The following is a 27,214-nucleotide window of genomic DNA, read 5'->3' on the forward strand; positions in this document are numbered from 1 at the left end:
TTTCCACTGCCAATAGTACCCTTTTCATGATAGGCGTGGTGTAGCTGGTCACAGCAGGAAAGCTGTGATAGACGATTCTCTGTCAACCAATCAAAGTTCTGCAGAGTGTAGCTCCACCCAGTTGGTACGGGTCTAATGTGCTTGGTACCCCAACGAAAGGGTACCAAAAAGTGGTACGGTACGGAATTAGGGTACCATTCATAATGGAAACGGCTTAAATGGCGTACCGTACCGAACCGAGCCGTACCAGAAAGCTCAGTGGAAACACGCCATTAGAGTCTTCTTTTGGTTGTATTTAATCACGGCTGTTTTTTTTGCGATATAAATAAACAACATTCTTTAGCTATTTTTCAAAAAACAATATTTTCTACTTTATGTCATAAAACATATCCAATAAAAATCTAATTTTGGCACAAAATGTATTCTGCTACATGTCTTTGGTAAAAAAAAATCCCAAATCAGTGTATATTATTTAGTTTGGAGGATAGATATAGTATTTACTAACTATGGGATATACACTGTGCAAAAAAATGGTAAGAGTTTGAATGGCCCCAACGCTCGCCTGACCTGAATCCAATAGAACACCTCTGGGACATTATGTTTCGGTCCATCTGACGCCGCCAGGTTGCACCTCAGTCTGTTCAGGAGCTCAGTGATTCCCTGGTCCAGATATGGGAGGAAATACCCCAGGACACCATCCGTCATCTTATTAGGAGCATGCCCCAACGTTGTCAGGCATGTGGGGGCCATACACACTACTGAGGACCATTCTGAGGTCCTGCAATGATATCTCACCAAAATGGACTCGCCTGCTGCATCATTTTTTCACTTTGAATTCAGCTTTCTGTACGGTGATAGTTTTCATTTCCATCAAACGACGTGGAATCCTTTCCTTCGTAACACATTACCCAGTCCATACCAGTATAGATCCGAACACATTACCCAGTCCATACTAGTATAGATCCTAACACATTGCCCAGTCTATACCAGTATAGATCCTAACACATTACCTGTATAGATCCTAATACATTACCCAGTCCATACCAGTATAGATCCTAACACATTACCCAGTCCATACCAGTATAGATCCTAACAGATTACCCAGTCTATACCAGTATAGATCCTAATACATTACCCAGTCTATACCAGTATAGATCCTAACACATTACCCAGTCCATATCAGTATAGATCCTAACACATTACCCAGTCCATACCAGTATAGATCCTAACACATTACCCAGTCCTTACCAGTAAGGATCCTAACACATTACCCAGTCCATACCAGTATAGATCCTTTACCAGTATATGTCCTAAAACATTACCCAGCCCATACTAGTATAGATCCTAACACATTACCCAGTCCATACCAGTATAGGTCCTAACACATTACCCAGTCCTTACCAGTATAGATCTTAACACTTTACCCAGTCCATATCAGTATAGATCCTTTACCAGTATAGGTCCTAACACATTACCCAGTCCATACCAGTATAGATTCTAACACATTACCCAGTCCATAACAGTATAGATCCTAACACATTACCCAGTCCATACCAGTATAGACCACTTTTTGCAATATCGTATAACGTTTATATTGGTCAGGCAACACACTGACACCTTTGCTGCCATTGTGCTATGTGCTGGGTGTTCAGTGTGACCCTGCGCCTTTAAGGAGGGGTGGGCTCCCTCCAGTCACCTGTCCTCCATCTATCTCATCAGAATGCATGTGCTTCCATTGTGGAGACTCTTTAAAGGTTGAGTTAGGGACTGCAGATATCAGGGTGCCTTGGCGCGGCCTGCAGCTTACGCATGTATTTGCAAATGTGTGCAACTAAACCCCTGTTTTTAACGCATACCGTTAGACAGGTTAATTTGGCTGGTTGCTGGCTGGTTGGTAAGTAATGACTGGAAATCCCTTCGTTTTTGATCTGCGTTTGCCCTTCCAGTGCTCCTTATTATCAAGACCAGTTATAGGTGGGGGAGGTGACCACTTTTTGCAATATCGCATACCAGTATAGATCCTAACACATTACCCAGTCCATACCAGTATAGATCCTAACACACTACCCAGTACATACCAGTATAGATCCTAACAAATTACCCAGTCCTTACCAGTACATATCCTAACACATTACCCAGTCCTTACCAGTATAGATCTTAACACATTACCCAGTCCATATCAGTATAAATCCTTTACCAGTATAGGTCCTAACACATTACCCAGTCCATACCAGTATAGATCCTAACACATTACCCAGTCCATACCAGTACATATCCTAACACATTAACCAGTCCATATCAGTATTGATCCTAACACATTACCCAGTCCATACCAGTATAGATCCTAACACATTACCCAGTCCATACCAGTATAGATATCCAGCATGGTATTTTTCCCCATTAGGATCTGATGTGTTTTCAAAGTGTTCCTTTAAATTTTTTGAGCAGTGTATAATAAATAACTAATGAATCATGATGTACTGATGGAGGATTTCATTTCCTCCATGACCGGGCACAGCCAGCATACAACAGAACAAGTGACCCCAGGAGAATGGTTCTGTCAGTGATCCAGTTAGAACTGGGAAATGCGGCGGGAAACCCAAGGCCTATACTCCAGGCGCCTAGGTCAAGCAACAACTACTGTGAAAGTCAACATTTCCAGCTGAACCCCATAATCTATACAAATACAGGAGGGGAACACAGCTCAGGAAAGTGACCAGGGTATTACAGGCTGATATTCCCCAGCCCTTGCTCTACTCTGGACCAATCAGTGAGTAGTATGGGTGGAGGAATGTATTTAGTGTTAATAATGACCCACCTGTGCTGATCTCTGTAGGAGTGTCCTCCTCTAGAATTAGCCTCATTATTCCATCCTCCTCCATAGACTGCTGATCATCATTCACATATCTCTCTTCTTCTTCTTCTGCTTTCACCTCAACTTTTAGATCTATCAGATCTTCACCCTAAACCAAGAAAATGAGAGTGAATATCATCTGTAAAATATATGCTCACATAAAAAATCCACACATCACCTTTATGTCCCTGTTCTAGATGCTCTGTCCCACCAACCTTGCAATGGTGAATGATGGTGTGTCCTTCCAGTGTGGAATCCCGGGAATACAGAGGATGGGGACATCTCTCTGGTGGGTTCCTGGTATTAGGCGACTCCATCATATCCTTGTGTCCTTCTGAAAACTCCTCCATCACTCCATACTCCTCATCCTCCTCTTTATATTCTTCTTTAACAACAATATTATAATCACAGACGTTTCCACTCTGAATATATAATAAAACATTAACTGTAACAAACATGCTGTGTATAAATCAGAACTACCAATAATTGTCAATCATCTACCTGATGATTGTGAGGGATGGTGTGATCTTCCTGTGTGGAATCCTGGGAATACAGAGGACGGGGACATCTCTCTGGTGGGTTCCCATTACTGGATCCATCTGTAGGAAACACACACACTGACTGAATACATTGTTTCTATGTGTTTATCAGATGATGGGGGATCTAGGTGGAGCCTCCGTTCTGCTCTCTCCATTACAATAAAGTCTCCTCTTACCCGGTGATGTGAGGGGCGGCTGATTGTCCATCATGACGTCCTTGTAGAGATCCTTGTGTGCTTCTAAATCCTCCCACTCCTCCATGGAGAAGTATACAGTGACATCCTGACACCTTATAGGAACCTGACACACACAATAATACAGTCACCATCCAGACACATCCCTTGTCTGTTACTGGATAATGTCCCAGAATTCCCAGCACCACTCACCTCTCCTGTCAGCAGTTTTCATAAATAGTAAAATTAAATGACCTTCCCAGAATCCTCCTCACCCGTAAGGTCTGTATTTTTTTTAAAGGCCTACTTCAGGGACCCCCCCCCCCCATTCTGTAGGTTAAAGGCTTGGCATAGGGAATTCTGACATCATTACATAAAATACAGGATTAACAGTTCTGCTTTGGTTGCGAGGATGAAAAGGGTCCGCCCACATCCTAAGAGCATCGGGGAAAAGAAAAAAAGAGCCAAATGGAGGGACATTGGGAGGAGGAGCTGTGAGGTCAGTGTGATGTCATAGAATTCTCTGACTTACCTCTTCAGAGGCCCCTTAAAGAGAAAGTAAACCCTCCTCTGCAACTTTTATCTATAGGTAAGCCTATGATAAGGCTTACCTATAGGTACTGTAAATATCTCCCAAACATGTACCGTTTAGGAGATATTTACCTTACATGCAGCCAGTGACATCACTGGCGCATGCGCTCTGAAGGAACGGCCGCTGGTGCCGTTCTTTCAGAGCCCCGTGTCGTGACCGTCCGCTCCCGCGCGGGAGTGACGTCACCGCGGCTCCGGCCAATCGGATGGCTGGATGCCGATATCCCGGAAGACGGGCGACTGAACATGTCGCCCGTCATAGAGGTAAGCAGGCGGCATGGCGGAGGCTCGTTCTAAGGTAAGTATTTCATAATGAGCTAGTAAACGATGCATACAAGCTCATTATGTGTTTCTCTTTCAGGTTGAAAAAATAAAAAATTGGGGTTTACAACCTCTTTAACCACTTGCCGACCGCCGCAAGTACATATACTATGGCAGTCAGCCCCGTGCAGGCAAAGTGACGTACCGGTACATCACTAGCCTGTGAGCCAATAGGGGGCGAGTGCTCGCCTCTGGAGGCGCGCTCCCGCCCCGCTCATTCACGGACACCTCTGCGCGAGTGACTGGCGGACCCGCGATCATCAGTTACAGAGGGAGAAAGGCAGACAACTAATGTAAACAAAGTCGCCTGTCATTCTCCCTTGTGTAACAGCAGAGATCAAACAGTCCTACTATGTAGGACCGTAGATCTCTGCTGTTACATGAACAACCACATCTCTGCACAGTTAGAAACACGCCCCTAGGGACACACTTAACCCCTCCTTCTCTAATAAAGTTAATCCCTTCCCTGCCAGTGTCATTTTTACAGTAACAGTGCATATGTATGGTGGGTGGGGGTTTGACTCAGATGCCAGAATTTGCAGTGAGGTGTGCCAACATCCCTGTTAATGGTTATAAGTTTATTGGTTCCTCAAGCCAAAGAAAAAAGTGGGACTTTTAAGGCAGTAATTCAAATTACTGCCTTAAAAGTCCCACTTTTTTCTTTGGCTTGAGGAACCAATAAACTTATAAACAGTGCATATGTATAGCACTGATTACTGTAGTAATGTCACTGGTACCCCCAAAAGTATCAAAAATGTCAGTCAAGGGTCCGATCTGTCCGCCGCAATGTCGCAGTCCCGCAAAAAAAAAAAAAAAAAAAAAAAAAAAAAAAATCGCAGCTCGCCGCCATTACTCGTTAAAAAAAAAAAAATGACAAAAACCTTTCTTTTAGTTAGTAAACGCAATAACTTTTGAGCAAACCAATCAAAATATGCTTATTGCAATTTTTTTTTACCAAACATATGTAGCAGAAAACAAATTGGCCAAAAATGTTAAAAAAAAATTATTTTTAAATTTTTTTTGGGGAATTTCATATAGAAAAATGTGAAAAATATTGTTATTTTTTCAAAATTGTCGCTCTTTTGTTGTTTATAGCGCATGATCAAAAAATTGCACAGGTGATCAAATACCACCAAAAGAAAGCTCTGTTTGTGTGAAAAAAAGGACGCCAAATTTGTTTAGGTACAGCTTCGTACGACCGCACAATTGTCCGTTAAAATCATGCAGTGCCGAATCGCAAAATAGGGCCTGGTCAGGAAGGGGGTAAAATCTTCCGGGGCTTAAGTGGTTAAGTCTTTCAGCTTTACTAAACCCTCACAGCCCCTCAAGCCCTCTACTTTCCACAGAGGCCTCAGAATTTTCCTCCCTCTGACACCAATGATGGAACATATTCTTCATGGCAGGCTGGGGAATGTTTTCTTCCTTCTGATGTCACAGTGACTATGGAGGAAGAGGACGGGCATGACGGGGGGGGGGGTTACTGGGTGTAAATAGAAAATAAGATCTTATTACCTCCTCTGCTGCCACTTCAGCAACGTCTCCTCTCTACTTCCTCCCAACTCACCTCTCACCCAGAACTTCCTGTCTGTATCCTACATCACTTCCTGTCTGTATTCCATAGAGACTTCCTGTCTGGGTAGAAATGAGATCACCACCTTGTGAAGATCAGAGGAACTGCAGCCCTGAGAAACATCTGGTAGTGTGAGCACGGCCTTGTGCTGTGTGTGTATGTACTGTATATCCTTATAGATGGGACATTTCCACTCCCACCAAGGGGGATAGAAATATATTACTGCCTAGTCCAGCCTTTCTCAGCCAGGGTTCCTCCAAAGCTATTGTGGAGCCACTTATTTGGAGGGTGATGGAGATCTGGTGAGCGCACAATCTGAGTGTGAGCACCAAGAGAGCATGGGTTTGGTGTTTGGGGAAGGAGGAGTTTTGTAGTCCACTACACACAGCTTGCTAGAGCATATACTGAGATTTGGGGGTGGAAGCTCTGAAGGTTTTGGAGACATTTATTGGTGGTGATATCATTTATTGAAGTATAAAGGAGACGTTGGATAGACTTTGGGGTCACTTTATGGTTGATCACTGGATACTGATGAGGGGAAATGCGTTGATGATTTATCACATCTTTTACGTTGATGATAAGAGGGTGGGATTTATGGATATAAGGGGAGGGGTCATTGTATTTATCACCTATTTCCCGATGCTGGACCATGGATGCAAGAAGCTGACACTCTATAAGAAGTCTTGTCTCTGCCAGCTGGGGAAATAGCGAGTGGGAAAACGAGTTGTTGAGGATTTGAATAGTAAACTCCTTCATTGTTCCTGGTCCCAGCCAGAAAACTGTTTGGAGGATTGGAATAGTAATCTCCTTCATTGTTCTCAGCTGGGAGTGTCGGGGGTTTCATTGACTTGTACCCAACTTCAATTCCACAACAAACTCTTCTCTAGGAATCTATGAATTGTGGAATAGATTGTGTCTGTGGCCCAAAAATGACCTGCGCTGTTTTTTTTTTACTGACATTTAATGCTTCCTAATCCACTGCGCTAATATTTTCTGACATAAAACATTGGAACTACCGCCATTTTATTCTCTAATAGGGAAATGGGAGCTAATAGGCAGCAGGAGATCTGCTGAGACATAGAAAGGGAAATGGGTGCTAATAGGCTGCAGGAGTTCTCATAAGAAAAAAGGAGGGGGTTTAAATGAAGCAGATCTCCTGCAGCCTATTAGTATCTATTTCCTCTGCTGAGAATAAAATGGTGGTGGAATTATTTTTTCCTTTTTTTCATTTCATTTATCTTACTAAGTTGTGTGTTCATTTACTGCTCACCCGAACGTTATACCACCCACCAGAACATTATACCCACCCACCAGAACATTATACCCACCCATCGGAACATTATACCACCCACCAGATCATTATAACCACCCACCAGAACATTATACCCATCCACCGGATCATTATACCCACCCACCAGATCATTATACCCACCCACCAGAACATTATACCACTCACCATAACATTATACCCACCCACCAGAACATTATACCCACCCACCAGAACATTATACCACCGACCAGAACATTATCCCACCCACCCACCAGAACATTATAAGCCACCAACCCACCAGAACATTATACGCACCCACCAGAACATTATACCCACCCACCAGAACATTATACCCACCCACCAGAAAATTATACCCACCCACCAGAACATTATACCACCCACAATAACATTATACCACCCACCAGAACATTATACCCATCCGCCAGAACATTAAACCCACCCACCAGATCATTATACCATCCACCAGAACATTATACCCACCCACCAGAACATTATACCCACCCACCAGAACATTATGACCACCCACCAGAACATTATACCCACCCACCAGAACTCCACCAGACAAAGCATCACACTGCCTCCGCCGGCTTGTCTTCTTCCCATAATGCATCCTGGTGCCATCTCTTCGCCCACATCCCTTGCAGCCCCATACACAACAAACTGCAATGCCCATTTCTTTGCTTTAAAAAAACAACAACTTCATGGAAAACATGTTTACTTGCTGCCAAATATACCCCGCCCACTTCCAGATGACACTGTAATGAGATAATCTATATTATTCACTTCACCTGTCAGTGATCATAATGTTATGGCTGATCAGTGTACAGTACATACACACTAAAATATGTGGATACATTCATCTATAAAGTATTAGGTGCTCAAAATAATATTCTCTATAGATCTACTGCTTCCACTTCACACCTACTTCATTCATATCATAATAGTTGCAGCTATATTAAATAAACTAAAAACCTGTGAAAATTCATGTAATCATACAATAATTTGTGCTCAATATAGTGTTCTCAGAAAGTTCACTGCTTCCACCTTGTAACTATTTCAATTAATTTATTTTGCTAAATTAAATCCACAAATGTATGAAAAGTTGATAAGGTGTGAAAGTGCTCCATGCTCCAAACTGTGCCAGCTGTAGTGTAGCCACGCCTTCTTCCACCTCTTACACACGTGATGGTGAGGGCACCCCCTTAGTAGTTCTTCCCCACTCACCAGAGCAATATGACTCCCAGTTTTTCAGCTACCAGAGTCACAAACATCCTTCACACTCTCCTCACCTCAGATGGCAAAGGAACTGGATCCTCCTCACTCACTCCTGCAAGTCTGCTGTGCTTTCTGTCAGTCTCCTTCCTAGACTCGGCTTCCTCCTCCGACCGCTGTTCCAGCAGGAGCTCCGCCTCTTCATACACACTCAGGGAGGAGAGAAAGGGGAAGGATATACAGTACATACATACACACACACACACACACACACACACACACACACACAGCACAAGGCCTTGTTCACACTACCAGACATTTCTCAGGGCTGCAGTTCCTCTGAGCTCCAAAAGGTGGTAATCTCACATCTACCTAGACAGGAAGTCTCTATGGAATGATGTCAGGTACAGACAGGAAGTGATGTCAGGTACATACAGGAAGTTCCTGGTGAGAGGTGAGATGGGAGGAAGTTGAGAGGAGACGTAGCTGTAAGAGGCAGCAGAGAAGGTAATAAGATTTTATTTTCTATTTACACCCAGTAACCCCCTTCATGTCCGTCCTCTTCCTCCATAGTCACTGTGACGTCTTTTATCTCCAGCAGATGATGATACACACATATATAGTGTGGAAACCTAGATTAACCCCTTCAGGGTTAGAACATTTCCCCACTTTTGGGACCAGAACATTCTCTTTATTTTGAAGATAAATTCTAGTAATATGTTCCTCTAAACAAACAGCACTAATAATAAATAGACAAGACAATGACCATCTTGACTAGAGATGGGCTCGGGCGTGTTCGAGTTTGCACATGCCCGATCCCGCCAGGAATCCAACATTGCACTCCGCTAATCACAGACAGTGAGACATTTTCCGATCCGCAGGTGCACAGATCAGTAAATGTCTCACTGCCTGTGAATGTTGGAACGCAGTGTCGGCTTCCTGGCGGGATCGGGCACGTACAAACTCAACCACGCCCGAGCCCATCTCTAATCCTGACCATACATGGCCTACAAAGGGCAATTATTACACAACACAGGCAGCAAATGGGCAATCATTTCAATATGCAGCCAACACAATGATGAGTGAAAGGGTCATGAGTATGAAGCCCCTTACATTGCTGGTCAGGAGGAAGAAAACATTCCCCAGCCTGCCATGAAGAATATGTTCCATCATTGGTGTCAGAGGGAGGAAAATAGTGAGGGCTCTGAGGGAAGTATAGGAGCTGAGGGGATGTGAGGGTTTAGTAAAGCTGGAAGACTTTAGGGGCCTCTGTATGTATATAGGTATGTACCTCTGTATGTAATGTGTCTGAAGGACTCTGAGAATCTTGAGAGGTTAGTCAGGCTTCAGGGCTCTGAGGGAATAGGGGGCTGGAGGGATCAGGCGACTCTGAGGGACAGAGGGGGGTCTATGATTGTCCTCCCACCCCACCTGCACTTATTTTTCAGACCTTACAGAACTGGCAATCTTAACCATCTTATTGTCCCACTGGTCACGTGATTTGTTCTGGAATATTATGTAAGATGAAGAAGGGAATTCCTTCATTCGTTGGTGAGCACTTGTTCTTAGAGGAGTCCTGTTTCAGCTGCAAACCAGCTCAGAAACCAAACAAATCCAACAGAGAAAAGGGAAATTCTCATCTGGCAGGCTAGGAGGGTCCAAGGTCTTCCAAGGTGTAACAAATCCAAAACAGTCCAGATTAAGGCCTATTGCACATGATACTCCTGTTTGAGCATTTCGCAGCTTGAAAAAGCTCAGTACAGCTTCTTCTTTTTTTTTTTTCTGAGCTAAAATATAGCCCATTAATTGTAATGTGGCTGTGCACACAGGTGTGTAAACAAGCGCTGTGCAAAATAGAAAGATCGGCATTTTTGGTCAGTATTTTAAGCCTCGATGCACGCAAATACACACCAATACGCTTGAATACACGCAAATACATAGAAAAAAAAAAAAGCTTCAAGCTGCAGTGTGCAAGAGGCCTAAATGTATTCTCATGGGGACAGAAGTCTTAAATGTACAGCAACTCTCCTATTACCGCCCCTCACATCCACATATTATTGTGACCAATACCATCCAAATAATTCTTACCTTCATTTCCCAAAGTTATCCGTCTACAAGGAGACCTGTATAGATCAAATGGTGGCACCAGTGAAGATGGAGGAGGACCAAAGTCATATGACTGAGAGGATACTAACACTCTGAGATCATCTACCTGCTGACTGGAGAGGTGAGGAGGATTCTGGGAGGTCACATGATGCCATTCTTATCTCTAATAATAATACACAGACCTGACTGGAGAGGTGAGGAGGATTCTGGGAGGTCACATGACATCACTCTTACCTCTATTAATAAAACACAGACCTGACCAGAGAGGTGAGGAGGATTCTGGGATTCCAACATGATATTCCTATTGGTTCTTCAATACAGAGATTTGCTCCTCTGAAGTCAGGTGATCATATAACCATCACAGTGACTCCATGTGACTCCCTAAAACCTGAGAGACACAACACGCAGAAGATTCTAGAAGTCACCAAAAAGATGATGGAGCTGCTGACATGAGAGGTGAGCGGTGCTGGGAATTCTGGGACATTATCCAGTAACAGACAAGGGATGTGTCTGGATGGTGACTGTATCATTGTGTGTGTCAGGTTCCTATAAGGTGTCAGGATGTCACTGTCTATTTCTCCATGGAGGAGTGGGAGTATTTAGAAAGACACAAGGATCTCTACAAGGACGCTATGATGGACAATCAGCTGCCCCTCACTTCACCGGGTAATAGGAGATTTTATTGTAAAGGAGAGAGCAATACAGAGGCTCCACCTAGATCCCCCATCATCTGATAAACACATAGATACAATGTATTCAGTCAGTGTGTGTGTTTCCTACAGATGGATCCAGTAATGGGAACCCACCAGAGAGATGTCCCCGTCCTCTGTATTCCTGGGATTCCACACAGGAAGATCACACCATCCCTCATCATCATCAGGTAGATGAGGAACAATAACTGATAGTATCATTAGGATCTGTACATAATCTGCCTTGTTACCATTGATGTAATTTGTATTATATACGATATGGAAACCTCGGGGATGATAATATTGATGTTAAAGAAGAGTATAAAGAGGAGAATGAGGTGTATGGAAAGATGGATAAGTTTTCAGAAGGACACAAGGATATGATGTAGCCACCTAATACCAGGAACCCACCAGAGAGATGTCCCCATCCTCTATATTCCCGGGATTCCACACAGGAAGATCCCACCATCACTCACTATTACAAGGTTGGTGGGACGGAGCATCTAGAGCATGGACTCATTGAAGTGATTTTTTTAAATGTGATGTCACAATATTGAAGTTTATGTTTTACATATGACCTCTTCTATTATTTTCTTGATTTAGAGTGGAGATCCAAACGATATAGAATTTGAGATTAAAGTAGAAGAAGAGTGGTATGTGAGGGATGATCAGCAGTCTATGGAGGAGGATGGAATAACGGGGACATTTATAGAGGAGGACACTCCTACAGAGATCAGCACAGGTGGGTCATTAATAGGGATGAATAAGTAGGTATAGTATCACTCGCGCCTCTGGAGTATTGGGTGTGTAAAGGGAAGCCGCTAGTTCAAACAATGGGTATAGTTTATAAATGGATATAGGTAAAAAACTGCACTAAACCCTATAGTGGAGGGCTAATCTAGTCCACGGGTTGCGCCTGTGTGTGCTCGGGATATAAAAGAAAAAAGGCTCCTCGTGTAGACAGTTAAAAGATCCTCTTTATTGTAAAAACTTCACGCAGTAACAGATTTTACTATTTCATAATTTTACAAGTACAACTGTGACACTTTTTTTCTTTCTTTTTTTTTTTTGCATATTAATTTACTAAATGGGCACAAGGTAGTAATACCTTAACACAGAGCAATTTGTTTATGCATTTTTCATGATTATTGTCACACAACCAATATTGTGGTAGGATTATATTAGCCCTCCACTATAGGGTTTAGAGCAGTTTTTTACCTATATCCATTAATAGGGATGCACCGACCCAATATTCGGATCAGATATCGGCCCCGATACTGGCAAAATAGCTGGATCGGGGATCGGTAAAATTTAGCAGACCCACGGGCCGATCCGGGGCGTCGCTACTATGTTGCATGTTAATGCTACTCTCCAGGCTTCTGACCCTCCCTCAATCACTTCAATAAGAGAAAAAAAAGCTTTTACTCATCTAATTCTAAAGTTGCAGGCATTCTTCTTCTGTTTATAGGGGGGGGGGGGTCGTCTTTCTTTCAGTATCCACATCACTGGCTGTGTGATGTGGACATTTCCTATTGGATGTCCAGCAGCAGGATTTAGAACAGTGACATCAGCGAAAGGGGATGGCACTGGCATATCTGCAGTGCTAAATTTACCGTTTAGTAAGTTTTGTTATAAGGTATCTGCCGATCCCGATACCGATCCGGAAGTATTATTTTGTTATAAGCTCACAAAACAGTACTTCCGGATCGGTATCGGGATCAGCGGTTTCACAAAGCCAAAGATCAGAATCGGAACCAAAAAAGTCAGGTCGGTGCATCACTAGTCATTAACACTAAATACATTCCTCCACCCATACTGCTCGCTGATTGGTCCAGAGTAGGGCAAGGACAGGGTGATATCAGCTTGTAATACCCTGGTCACTTTTTCCTGAGCTGTGTTCCCTGTCCTGTATTTTTTTTTTTCTCTCGGATAATCTTCCTTCGCTGTGCTGCAGACACAATTTATGAATCTACACTGGATTTATGGAGATTCTGGGGTTCAGCTGGCAGCAAAATGTTCATTTTCACCAGAGGAGTTACTAGATCTAGGCACCTGGGGTTAGAGTCAGGACAAGGGATGGGCAGGAGGGGCGGCTGCCGTGGGCAATGTGGTATCATGCGAGGTGGGGGTTGAGGGGGGGGACCACCGCAAGGAAATTGAGGAGGGAAGGGATCTGTGTTTGGAGGAGGAATTTAAGGAGCAGCAGGGGCTAAGAATTGTTATAGGAAGGGAAATTTGGGTGTGTGCTAGAAGTGGTGATTCATGGGTGATTTGTGTTGGGAGGGGGTGGGAGAAGGGGATTTGTGCTAGGAGGGTAAATTTTGGGGGGTTTGTACTAGAATAGGTGATATGGTAAAGGGGGAGATTTGTACTAAGGGGAGAATATCTTTTGGGGGGGGGTGGAGGGATTTGTGCTAGTAGGGATGTGTCATGCAGATTAGTGCCCAATTGGAGGGTGGGGAGATTTTTGCTGAGACATAAAGCTCATACATATTGTGGGGGGGGGGGGGGCGGCGCAGTTTGGCATGTTTGTCCTGGGATATAGGTGACCTTTTACCGGCACTGCCTGGGATATGTGCTTTAGATTTCTTTCCCCATGCCCAGGTCTAGTAAGCTCTCTGATAGAAAAATTCTCCTGGGGTTACTTACTCTGATGTTCACTGGCTGTGCCTGACTTATGAGTCCTGACCCTTACACTGTATAATTTATATTGTACATTACATATTCCTGACCCCTGCACTATATACTCTATGTTGTACATTACATACTCCTGACCCCTGCACTATATACTCTGTTGTACATTGCATACTCCTGACCCCTGCACTATATACTCTGTTGTACATTGCATACTCCTGACCCCTGCACTATATACTCTATGTTGTACATTACAGAACCCTGCACTATATACTCTATGTTGTACATTACATACTCCTTACCCCTGCACTATATACTCTATGTTGTACCTTTTTATACTCCTGACCCCTGCACTATATACTCTATGTTGTGCATTACATAGTCCTGACTTCTGCTCTCTCTCTCCTCTACCCACTGCTATATATACACATAATATGGATTCTCTTTTGTTACACCCATTTTCTATCAGCTGGACATTTTATATCAGTAGATAGTGTCCCGCACATCAAGGTTTACCTGGCGTAGGTCCAGACTGAGACTGCCATTTACTATCATACAGCAGGTCTTGACTTGATGTGTGGCTCCTGGGACACCTAGTCACCCTCTACCCTCTACCATTTACTAGTTACCTTGAGGGGAGAATTGTAAGATCCTCAGAGACAAAGCTGCCTGATGTGGGTGGAGTCCTGGTTTAGGGGAACCAATCTGCTCATGTCTAGTAATAATCTTTGTATTTTTAATTTAGTAGATGGACGGAAGATGAGGAAAACCTCAGAGGATTGTCTCACTTTGTCTCCAGACTGTAAAGTAGAAGATGAGGACATCACACAGTATAGTCCGGGAGAAAACCCGGCTACCTCAAATGTCCATCCGGCACCACACAGTGTAGATGGACCATCGTATTCCTCTTATCCTGAGGAACCTCAGACTGTGAGGGACAGTGCTGGACCATCGTATTCCTCTTATCCTGAGGAACCTCAGACTGTGAGGGAGGGTGCAGGACCATCGTATTCCTCTTATCCTGAGGAACCTCAGACTGTGAGGGTCAGTGCCGGAACATCGTATTCCTCTTATCCTGAGGAACCTCAGACTGTGAGGACCATCGTATTCCTCTTATCCTGAGGAACCTCAGACTGTGAGGGACGGTGCCGGACCATCGTATTCCTCTTATCCTGAGGAACCTCAGACTGTGAGGGACGGTTCCCTCCTTCCAACAGATAAGAGGTTTTCCTGTACTGAGTGTGGGAAGTGTTTCTGTTCTAAATATGGTCTTAATGTGCATAAAAGAACTCACACAGGAGAAAAACCATACTCCTGTCCTGAGTGCGGGAAATGTTTTTCACAGAAGTCCACTCTTAACAAACATCAGAGATCTCACTCGGGGCAGAAGCCGTATTGCTGTTCTCAGTGCGGGAAAAGTTTTTCACAAAAGTCTCATCTTTACACACATCAAAGATCTTACACGGGGGAGAAGCCATTTTCCTGTCCTGAGTGCGGGAAATCTTTTTCACAGATGTCCTATCTTTACACACATCAAAGGTTTCACACGGGGGAGAAGCCGTGTTCCTGTCCTGAGTGTGGGAAATGTTTTTCAGACAAGTCTTCTCTTTACAAACATCAGAGGTCTCACAAAGGGGAGAAGCCATTTTCCTGTCCAGACTGTGGGAAATGTTTTTCACGGATGTCTCATTTTCACACACATCAAAGATCTCACACGGGGGAAAAGCCGTTTTTTTGTCCTGAGTGTGGGAAATGTTTTTCACAGAAGTCCACTCTTTACAAACATCAGAGATCTCACAAGGGGGAGAAGCCGTATTGTTGTCCTGAGTGCGGGAAATGTTTTTCAGTGAAGTCCACACTTTACAGACATCAGAGAACTCACACGGGGGAGAAGCTAATTTCTTCTCCTGAGTGAGGGAATTGTTCCTCAATGAATTCCTGTCTTCCTGTACACCAGGGATTGCACAAAACCCTTGAGGTGTATTAGTGCCTTGAGTGCGGGAAATGTCTTCTATATGAATGTTGCTGGATATGTAGGGAAGAAGAACACCCTGATATACACCTCAGATATAATCCATGGCTGATTTTCATGTAAGAAACAGTTGATAAGGAGATCAGAGATGACCAGAGACATGGATAAAGTGTTATACCGTGTTGGCTTTTCATTGGCTGAGTAAATTTTGAGATGTAGAGTGGTAAGTAGAGCCGTGAAATAAAGGAATCACCTTTAGAATGTCTTGCTTGTCTGTGTGACGGTTACTGATAATGATATAGAGGGTTACAGAGCTAGAAGCTGTGTGATCCCATATATCTTTATCAGTAAACTTTACACAGACAAGACAGAAATTCTGAAGTTGATGTCCTTCATTTCAAGGCTCTACTCACCAGTGGTGACCCCAAAGCATGTCTCTCTGTCTTAAGTCCATCCTTCTCACATCCCCCCAACAGGAGGGAAGGAGAACTTGGAGATAAACTAGGTGAGAACGTCTTTCCTTTGCTCCTGTGTGGGTTTTTGGTGGCTTGGCGGAGTGCGGCCTGAGAGGTAACACTGCTTATCTTTATATTTCTACATATCTTGTCTGGGTGGAGGTTATTGGTTGGAAAATATTTATACTGTTTGATATTCTGTAAAAAATGTCGGTTTTCCCTTTGAAGGGAGATATTATGTGTGGTTTGATGAAGGGATTGGCTCTATTGTTACCACTTCACTTACATGTATAGTTTTTATAAAACAGATGAACAAATATGACAAGCATTCATTCATCCATGACAAATGTTGGTCTTATTTAATGTCATTCAGTGATTTCCTATGATCATTGGGTCCATCTAGTGGCCATAATGCAGTATTGAACTTTTTCCTGATTGAGGTATTATGGCCACTAGTTGGAGCTGATGATTATAGGAAATCATTGTGTTTATTAGAATATGAAAACAGTAAAAAAAAGTTCAGCGCTAAAAATACAATAAAATGAAACACTTCAATGTCCTTGTAAAATGCATCAATGGCTATAAAAGAAATCAGAAATGTCCATAATAAAAGATCCCAGGAAAAGTGCACAGTGCTCCACTCAACAAGGTGCTCACATTAGGTGTCAGAATCCTTCACCAATATTACAGCCTCTCACCTGAGGGCTGTAAGAAAACAGCCTTAATCAGATACCAGCACAGCACAACGATTACTCCAAGACGGATCGTCAGACATTTAAGGATATCCCTTTCACTCAGGCACAATTGAAGATGTTCCCCAGAAAAGCAAGAGGCGGATCTTAGTGCATTATGTATGATATATTTATTGAACAAACAACAAGACAGGGGTCATTGACCCTCCGATTTTAGGCGAGAATAGGCTGTTCTTGTTTTTATCTGGCTTCCATGCCTGTGGTAGATGTGTGGCTTGTAAGACCTCGAAATCTAATATTAAAAAGAGGATTTCTTAGCATGCACCATGGGCTCATCTTACAAAATCAAGGATTTGATCACCTGTGCGTCGACTGGGGTGGTCTACATGCTGGAGTGCAATTGTGGACTCCAGTATGTGGGCCGTACCACTCGGACGCTACAGGTGAGAGTAGGAGAGCATATGAGCAGTATTAGAAAGGGCAAGAAAGCCCACCATGTTGTCCAGCACTTTAAACGCTTTCATAATAAAGACCCCAGTGGATTAAAATTCTGGGGAATTGAGAAGGTGAAAAAGCACTGGAGGGGGGGCAACTTTGTACGACAATTAAGTAGAAGAGAATCCTTCTGGATCTTCGAGACTAGAGTAGGGGTACCAAGAGGTCTTAATGTGGATTTTGACCTTAATTGTTTCATTTCAGACCGGTAATCTTTTTATTATTTTTAATATTTAATATGTTGTTTTATATGTATTAAAAATGTGATGTATTTTAATATAGTGTGTATTCAGAGACTGCGGGTGACATATCATGATCCCCTCTGATTTTTGTTATATACATGAAACTGTTTTTATAGAAAATTGTTTTTATAAAAAATCGGTTTTACATGTTAAATTGTTTTTACTCATATTCCAACTGTGTATATATGTCATACACAGTTCAGCATTATATATAGAGTTTTATTTATTATTGTTGATAGCATTACACCTTGTCTTTGAGCATTTAGGACAATCTTGGATAAAGTGAACTCTTGCCTTAGTTCCGGTCCAAATGATTATCTGCCGTTCGAGTCCCGGAACTAACTACAGCTGTTATAGAGCGGGTGTGTGTTGTGCTTCCGGTCCGGCGTCCTGCGTTGCTATAGCAGCAACGATGCTATCGGATGAGGAAGTGTAAATGCGGCTATAAGAAGGTGACGTCCGACCCTCCGCCCATACGCTGAAAAAGTCCCGCCCACGGACGATACGCGTGCGGAAGGGGGAGGAGATTGTGACGTCACCCGCAGTCACTGTCGGCAGAGCGAGGCTCTGCACAGCTTGTAAATGTGAACCGCTACTTTTTCTTCTACATCAAGTAAGAGGCTGTCTTGTTGTTTGTTCAATAAATATATCATACATAATGCACTATGATCCGCCTCTTGCTTTTCTGGGGAACATCTTCAATTGTGCCTGAGTGAAAGGGATATCCTTAAATGTCTGACGATCCGTCTTGGAGTAATCGTTGTGCTGTGCTGGTATCTGATTAAGGCTGTTTTCTTACAGCCCTCAGGTGAGAGGCTGTAATATTGGTGAAGGATTCTGACACCTAATGTGAGCACCTTGTTGAGTGGAGCACTGTGCACTTTTCCTGGGATCTTTTATTATGGACATTTCTGATCTCTTTTATAGCCATTGATGCATTTTACAAGGACATTAAAGTGTTTCATTTTATTGTATTTTTATCGCTGCACTTTTTTTTTTACTGTTTTGATATTACTGGTTTTATATTTACCTTGGTGTCAGCTGCTTTTTATATTTACTTCGTTTTTACTTGCTTGCGCTGATATAATTCTTTTGCTATTTATTAGAATATGGCCAGAATTTGTCACGGCTGGACACATGCTTGTCACACTCACCCAACATATTCTTTGCATAGACCCCTCAGTTTCCTATGTCGGGAGGGGGGGGTGGGATTTATACAAATCCCTGAGATCACACCCATGTATTTATGAGTACAGTACACATTGAAGGACATAAATACCAGAGCTGTGTTTGCATTTTTTTTCACACATGGTAAAATGCAGATTTTTGGCCTGAAGATTAGATAAAACCCCCAAACATATATTTTCTGAAAGCAGAGGCCCTGGAGAATAGAGTAGTGGTATTCGTTAAGGTGTTCCTCGTACACAAATGTCACCTTCATATCCGGGTTTATTTTCTCCTTTCCCCCATTTTCTATGGTGTGATCTTTTCTACAGTACTTTGTTATGATAATGTAGCACTTTGTGTATTGAATTGTACACAAATTATTACCGACTCCGCCTCCACATTCCAGACAAGTCATTTTCCTGACCAAATGGATTTCTTCCTTTACTATTTCCTAATTCTATGACTGCAATCTTATTAAAAGTAAAATTATAATAAAATAAATGATTAAACATAAATAAAAGTTGTGTGTCGGTGTAAGGAGGAAAATCTTTGGTACCCAATAGATGACACTTTAAAAGCCGCTACAGGTCATGAATGTAGAGTTCACCATCAGTAACTTCCAGAGGGCAGTGGTCAGGAGCATGTCGTATACAGTCCTGTGTATAGAGTGCAGTGGTCAGGAACATGTCATACACAGCGCCGTGTATAGAGTACAGGGGGTCGGAACATGTCATATACAGTCCTGTGTATAGAGTGTGGTGGTCAGGAACATGTCATACACAGCCCTTTGTATAGAGTGCAGTGGTCAGGAACATGTCATATATAGTCCTGTGTATAGAATGCGGTGGTCAAGGAACATGTCATATGCAGCCCTGTGTATAGAGTGTGGTGGTGAGGAACATGTCATATATAGTCCTGTGCAGGCCCGGACTGGGACAAAAAATCGGCCCGGGCATTTTGGACTGAGCAGCGTGCAAGGGGGGGTGGCGGGGGGGGGCGTGGCGTTCGTCAGGATGGTTGATGACAGGATTTAATGTTACAGGATGTGTGGATTCGATTACGGTACCTTTTTTAGTTTAATCTGACAGACTGGGTCCAATTTAGATCAGAGCTGCCATATGATGCTGTTTTTTTTGTCTTACTTTAAATCCTGTTTTGATGGTTGAGTCCTAAAAATAGTATGAAGCAGCACAAGACGAGGGTTACTCTAATCAAGGGGTAGACAACCTTTTTGGGCACAGTGTGCCAAAAAATGTTTTCAAAGAAATTGGGAGTGCCAGATACATAAAAAACAACTGTCAAATTCATATAAAGTAACTGCTGTAAACCGCTTGAATAATAGTAAGAAATCAAGTGAGCTTTGCACCTTCACAAATCAGATCACCCCAATTCCTGCACCATCACACCTCAAATCACCCCAATTCCTGCACCTTCACACCTCAGATCAGCCCCAATTCCTGCACTATCACACCTCAGATCAGCCCCAATTCCTGCACCATCACACATCAGATCACCCCAATTCCTGCACCTTCACAAATCAGATCAGCCCCAATTCCTGCACCTTCACACCTCAGATCACCCCGATTCCTGCACCTTCACACCTCAGATCACCCCAATTCCTGCATCTTCCCACCTCAGATCACCCCAATTCCTGCACTATCACACCTCAGATCAGCCCAATTCTGCACCTTCACACATCAGATCAGTCCCAATTCTGCACTATCACACTTCAGATCACCCCAATTCCTGCACTATCACACCTCAGATCAGTCCCAATTCCTGCACTATCACACCTCAGATCACCTGGCAGGCTGGCACTGGCAGCAAATATTTTATTCAAATCAGGATTTCTTCTGCAAATAGGCTGGCACTGGCAGCAACAATTTTATTCAAATCGGGATTTCTTCTGCAAATAGGCTGACCTGGCACTGGCAGGCATAGTACTAGACTAGTACTATGCCTGGCTGCCATTGCCAGGCCAGCCTATTTGCAAAATAAATCCTGATTTGAATTAAATTGTTGCTGCCAGTGCCAGCCTATTTGCAGAAGAAATCCTGATTTCTTTGAATAAAATTGTTGCTGCCAGTGCCAGCCCAGCCTATCTGCAAAAGAAATCCCTAAGCAGAAGTCGCTCCTCTCTCCAGTCCTCCACTTACCTTGGGTGTGCTGTGCTGTGCGGTGCGGCTGCAGAGTGCTCCCGCTGGACATAGTACAGGAGATGGTCAGAGACTGCAAACATGATACAAGAGATGGTCAGAGACTACGGACCTGATACAGGAGATGGTCAGAGACTGAGTACATGATACAGGAGATGGTCAGAGACTGAGGACATGATACAGGAGATGGTCAGAGACTGAGGACATGATACAGGGGATGGTCAGAGACTGAGGACATGATACAGGGGATGGTCAGAGACTGAGGACATGATACAGGGGATGGTCAGAGACTGAGGACATGATACAGGGGATGGTCAGAGACTGAGAACATGATACAGGGGATGGTCAGAGACTGAAGACATGATAGAAGAGATGGTCAGAGACTGAGGACATGATATAAGAGATGGTCAGAGACTGCAGACATAGTACAGGAGATGGTCAAGAGACTGCGGATGTGATACAAGAGAAGGTCAGAGACTGCAGACATGATAGAAGATAGGACACTAAGGGGGCCGGAGAGCACAGGGAAAGCAGATAGCACTGGAGGAGCTGAAGGGCAAGGGGTGGGGGGGACTGGAGAGAATTAAAGGGGGGGGGTTTGGAAAGCATTGCAGGGGGGTTGGAAGGCGCAGGGTGTGGATAGCACTGGGGGGGGGGGGGGCGGGCAGGGAAAACCAGGGGGATGGAGAGCATGGGGGGGGGGGACTGGAGAGCACGGGGGGGCTGGAAATCACTTAGGGGGGAGCCAGGGAGCACAGGGGGTGGAGAGCACTGGGGGAGCCAGAGAGCATAGGGGGAGATGAAAAGCACTGTGGGGACTTGAAGAGCACGGGGGGGAAGGCTAAGGAGCACGGGGGGGGGGGCTAAAAAGAGCACAGGGGGTTTAAGAGCACTGGGGGGCTAAGATCACTGGGGAGGGGGGCTAAGATCACTGGGAGGGGAGGAGGGCTAGGATCACTGGGTGGGCTAAGAGCACTGGGGGGGCAGTAAAAGAAGTTGAATAGGAGGGGATGGGACAGCTCAGCTGCATATAGAGAAATTGATATTTCCATATTTCTCCTGCAGCCGCACAATGCCTGCAGAAGGGAGAAGGAGAATCATCCATCCATCCAGTGGCAGCAGGAGCCGGAATAGGGAAACATCAAATCCTCTATATGCAGCTGAGCTGACCCATCCCCCTCCTATTCAGCACACATGGCCGGGGCTGCACAGGCTGCACTGCAGGCAGTCACTTACCTTCTCTCCCCGCCGCCGCCCCCCCGCGAGCAGCCCGGAGTCAGACTGAAGGTCAGGAGCTCCCATCTGCAGCTTCTCTTGATTGATCATTGTTGCCGATGCGGGCTGGGCTGGCCGCGCTGGGCAGGACATCGGCGGCCGCGGGAAAGAACACACACTCACTGAATTCTTGACTTCCAGGCTGGCTCCGCGGCCAATCAGCCTTCTGCTCAGGGGGGTGTGACTCACACTCCCCCTGAGCAGAAGGCTGATTGGCCACGGAGCCGGTGTAGCTGGCAAGTACACTGGCCGGCGGTCGCAGTGGGGGAACGTCTTCTAGCACTGTCTGTGAATCTGATGACTCTGAGCTGAGTGAGAGCAGCGCCGCGGCCCACCGGGACAATGCCCGGTCTGCCCTATGGCCAGTCCGGCCCTGGTCCTGTGTATAGAGTGCGGTGGTCAGAAACATGTCATATACAGTCCTGTGTATAGAGTGCGGTAGTCAGGAAGATGTCATATACAGTCCTGTGTATAGAGTGCGGTGGTCAGGAACATTTCATATACAGCCAAAGGTACAGAGTGCAGAGGTCAGGGACATGTCATATACAGCCATGTGTATAGAGTGAGGTGGTCAGGAACATGTCATATACAGCCCTGTGTATAGAGTGCTGTGGTCAGGAACATGTCATACACAGCCCCATGTATAGAGTACAGGGGGTCAGAACATGTCATATACAGCCCTGTGTATAGAGTGTGGTGGTCAGGAACATGTCATATACAGCCATGTGTATAGAGTGAGGTGGTCAGGAACATGTCATATACAGCCCTGTGTATAGAGTGCTGTGGTCAGGAACATGTCATATACAGCCCTGTGTATAGAGTGCTGTGGTCAGGAACATGTCATATACAGTCCTGTGTATACAGTGCTGTGGTCAGGAATATGTCATATACAGCCCTGTGTATAGAGTGCGTTGGTCAGGAACATCTCATATACAACCCTGTGTATAGAGTGTAGTGGTCAGGAACATGTCATATACAGCCACAGGTACAGAGTGCAGTGGTCAGGAACCAGAGTAGAGTTTAAGAACCATGCCAATCATATAGTCACTAGTAGGGGTGAATGCCATTAGATAGGGATGAGCATGACTATTTCCAACTGTCACTAGTTGCTTAGAAAACAGAAGCTGCTGGCATCCTTACCAACCACTGACGTCACCCGGCCCATTCACTTACATGGTTGAAAATTTCTGGTCACTTGATAAAATGGGAGAGGAATGGAGCAGGTTACCATTGCCTACCGACCACATGGCCATATGTGGGAAATGATGTCCCCTATTAAAACTTTTTTTCTTTGTAAGTGTCAGTGCTAAAGAAAAACATTGCTCCCGGCCGCATGGAAGTTAAAAAAAATGTAATTGCTGCATCTTCCCCAGAGCAGTGCCCACTCTTCCCATATCCCGTGCTATTTTTGATACCTCCTTGCCTATTAGCCCAAAAAACGGGCATTTATAATCTGACTCTGACAGATTCAGCTCCCATTGATTGCAATAGGGTTCCAGTTGGATGTTTATACTTCTTTGAAGTTCACTGAACCCTCCTCAGACTGAACCCAGGACAGTTCAGGTCATCACTAGCCATTGGGTGTAGAGCAGTGGTTCTTAACCTTGTTGGAGGTACTGAACCCCACCAGCTTCATATGCGCATTCACCGAACCCTTCTTAATTGGAAAAATAAAACATGATTTTATGAGTCTAGTCTCGGGAGGGGCACTGCCAGAAAATAAGGTGTTGTTTACAGAACTGAATTAAACGTATCATACAAAGTAAAATGTACAGAGGTCAGTAGTATGTAGGGCAGCGTACAGAGGTCAGTAGGCTGTAGGGCAGCGTACAGAGGTCAGTAGGCTGTAGGGCAGCGTACAGAGGTCAGTAGGCTGTAGGGCAGTGTGCAGTAGTGAGTAGTTTGTAGGGCAGTGTGCAGTGGTCAGTAGTTTGTAGGGTAGTGTACAGTGCTCAGTAGTTTGTAGGGTAGTGTACAGTGCTCAGTAGTTTGTAGGGTAGTGTACAGTGCTCAGTAGTTTGTAGGGCAGTAGCGAGGTCAGTAGCATGTAGGGCAGTGTATAGGGGTCAGTAGTTTTTAGGGTGGTGTAGAAAGGTCAGTGGGATGTAGGGCAGTGTACAGAGGCCAGTAGCATGTAGGGCAGTGTATCCGGGTCAGTTGATTGTAGGGAAGGATAGAGTGGTCAGTAGGCTGTAGGATGGTGTACAGAGAATAGGGCAGAGGACAGGAGTTGACAGGACAGAGGATAGGACAGTGTACAGGGATCAGTAAAGCCACACACCAGGGGGCTGGGAGGGCACACACCAGGGGAGGGTCAGGAGGGCACACACTGGGGGGGGTCAGGAGGGCACAAACCGGGGGGTTATGAGGGCACACACCAGGGGGTTGGAAGAGCATACACTGGGGGGAGGATCAGGAGGACACACACTGTGGGGGAGGGTAGTGAGGGCACACACCAGTGGAGAGTCAGGAGGCCACACACTGGGTGTCAGGAGGGCACACATCAGTGGTTGGGAGGGCACACACTGGGGGAGCCAGGTGGGCACACACTGGAAGGGGGGGGGGGTGGGGAGGCATACCATGGGGTATCAGGAGGGCACACACTGGGGGGGATGGGAGGGCATACCACGGGGTATCAGGAGGGCACACTGGGGTGGGGTTGGGAGGGCATACCATGGGGTGTCAGGGGGGCACACACTTGGGGGGGTTGGGAGGGCATACCATGGGGTGTCAGGAGGGCACACACTGGGGTGAGGGGTTGGGAGGGCATACCATGGGGTATCAGGAGGGCACACACTGGGGGGGTTGGGAGGACATACCATGGGGTGTCAAGAGGGAACACACTGGGGGGAGGTGTTGGGAGGGCATACCATGGAGTGTCAGGGGGGCAAACACTGGGGGAGGGGTTGGGAGGGCATACCATGGGGTGTCAGGAGGACACACACTGGGGGGGAGGTGTTGGGAGGGCATACCATGGGGTATCAGAAGGGCACACACCAGGGGGAATTCACAATGCTTATTGAGCTAAATGAAAAGGACATGCATTTTCATTTGTCAGCTAACAGCACCTCTATGCTAAGCTGCAGTAACTCAGCAGACTTAGCATAGAGGTGCTTGCAAACTAATCCACCATGTACAGCTAGCTGAGCCTACCTCCAGGAACATTCACTCGGCTCCCTCTGCTCAGCTGCTCACACTTCCCTCTTCCAGGCGGGCGCGATCTCCGTGGTCAGGTACATCCTTATCCCGCCCACTCAAGCAGCAAGCAGCCTGCAGGAGATAGGCTGGAAACCTGCTGGGGGAGGTACAGGGGGCAGAGCGTCAAGTGTCTATGTGTAATGGCTGTGAGTCGTCCCGACCGCAGCTCTGATTTCCCGGGGGGGGGGGGGGCTGGCCTCACAATCAGTAATATTTTCTCGGGGGGAGCAATTGCCCTGTTGCCCCCCCGCCGAACCCCTGAGACTGACTCACCGAACCCCTGGGGTTCGATCGAACCCAGGTTAAGAACCACTGGTATAGAGTGATAATAATGATAACAGCACACAAGAAGAACTGTTCCATCGGCCGGGTCCCAGGAACATTGTGAGTACTGAGGAGTTCTTATTACATTCTCACACAGTTTAGGGCAAACAAATTGGGCTCAGAATAGAACAAACTAAATACATTAAAAATTAAGTAACATTTATAATTTTTTTAAGATCTCCATTATGTTAGTGGGTAACGTCCCACAATAGTGATGAAGTGACCTGGTGCACCTCCTACTCCGTATATACCTTCCTTGAACAACCATTAGAAGGTAAATACTGCTGTTAAGGTAAATTGCTTGTTTGGAAGATCCTGGATCTAAAGAATCCACGGACCATATCCAGGATAGGAGGGTGAACCCTACCTGTCAAGTGCTGGCTGGGGCCAGTATAGAGGAGGGTGCAGATAGGGAAGTAAAGGCTCCAGAGGTAGGTAGCTGGGTTACAGTTAAAAGGTGGTGTAGAGGAAAGAGTGGCAGAGGCTAGTCTGGAGTTGATACATCCCAACAAATATACCAAGTTTCATGATGTTGGGGATATCACCTAAGGAGAAGGGATGAGCTTCGATCTTTCGAATGACAAACAAATGTGCTTCATCGTGAGAAATTTTGAGCGCCCATAATGCACTGCGCGCACAGCGCATTATGCGATTGGCCAAAGCATGCACCCTGACCTCTTGCTTTGGCCAATCAAATGATTTCTGCCATGATTGGTCAAAAGGCGAGCTGCCTTTAGACAATCATGGCTCAGGGGCTAAGTACACAGCCCACACTATATAAAGGCTGCTTGCACAGCCGCGGCGTGTAGTGTGATTGTGCGGGGGAGGAGACAGGGAGAAGAACATGTTTGAGGCAGAGAGAGAATCGTTTTTTGCAGTTTTTCAGACAGTGCAGTGAGACATTCCTTGCAGTGTGAGTATAGGGAGGGAGAGGATCGTGTTTTTCAGGCATGGAGAGCAAAGTGATTTGCAGTTTTTCAGACAGTGCAGTGAGATATTGCTAGCAGTTAGGCAGGCAGAGAGATTTGTGCTTTTTACAATTTAGGAGATCAGATAGTGAAGTATATGCAGTAGTGCATACCATACACCATATACCATACATAGATCTCTATCTATATATAGGGCTATCGATTACATCATATCAGGTCATAGAGTATCTTATCGGTCAGATGCATATACCCTATATTGGGCTCTATCCACATCATGTCCGAAAGGCCGACAAGGAGAGGAAGACGCTCTCAGGCCATGAATAGAGGGC

The 27,214-nt window shown here is 45.1% G+C and overlaps 1 protein-coding gene and 1 long non-coding RNA gene across 2 annotated transcripts in view; both read right to left on the reverse strand.

The window, feature by feature from the left end:
• LOC309551093 overlaps positions 1-3,593 on the reverse strand; it is an 82,327-nt gene extending 78,734 nt beyond the window's left edge. Inside the window, exons 1-2 of the long non-coding RNA XR_014225054.1 lie at positions 3,570-3,593; positions 3,356-3,453 (exon numbers count right to left, since the gene is read on the reverse strand). This is a non-coding gene — a long non-coding RNA (uncharacterized lncRNA). The remainder of the gene's footprint in view (positions 1-3,355; positions 3,454-3,569) is intronic.
• LOC309550363 (uncharacterized protein) overlaps positions 1-27,214 on the reverse strand; it is a gene marked incomplete at its 5' end in the record, with an annotated part of 152,411 nt that overhangs the window by 83,537 nt on the left and 41,660 nt on the right. The window lies entirely within an intron of this gene.

This window comes from Pelophylax lessonae (genome assembly GCF_965119305.1).
Source record: "Pelophylax lessonae genome assembly, chromosome: 3".
Classification (NCBI taxonomy): Eukaryota; Metazoa; Chordata; class Amphibia; order Anura; family Ranidae; genus Pelophylax; species Pelophylax lessonae.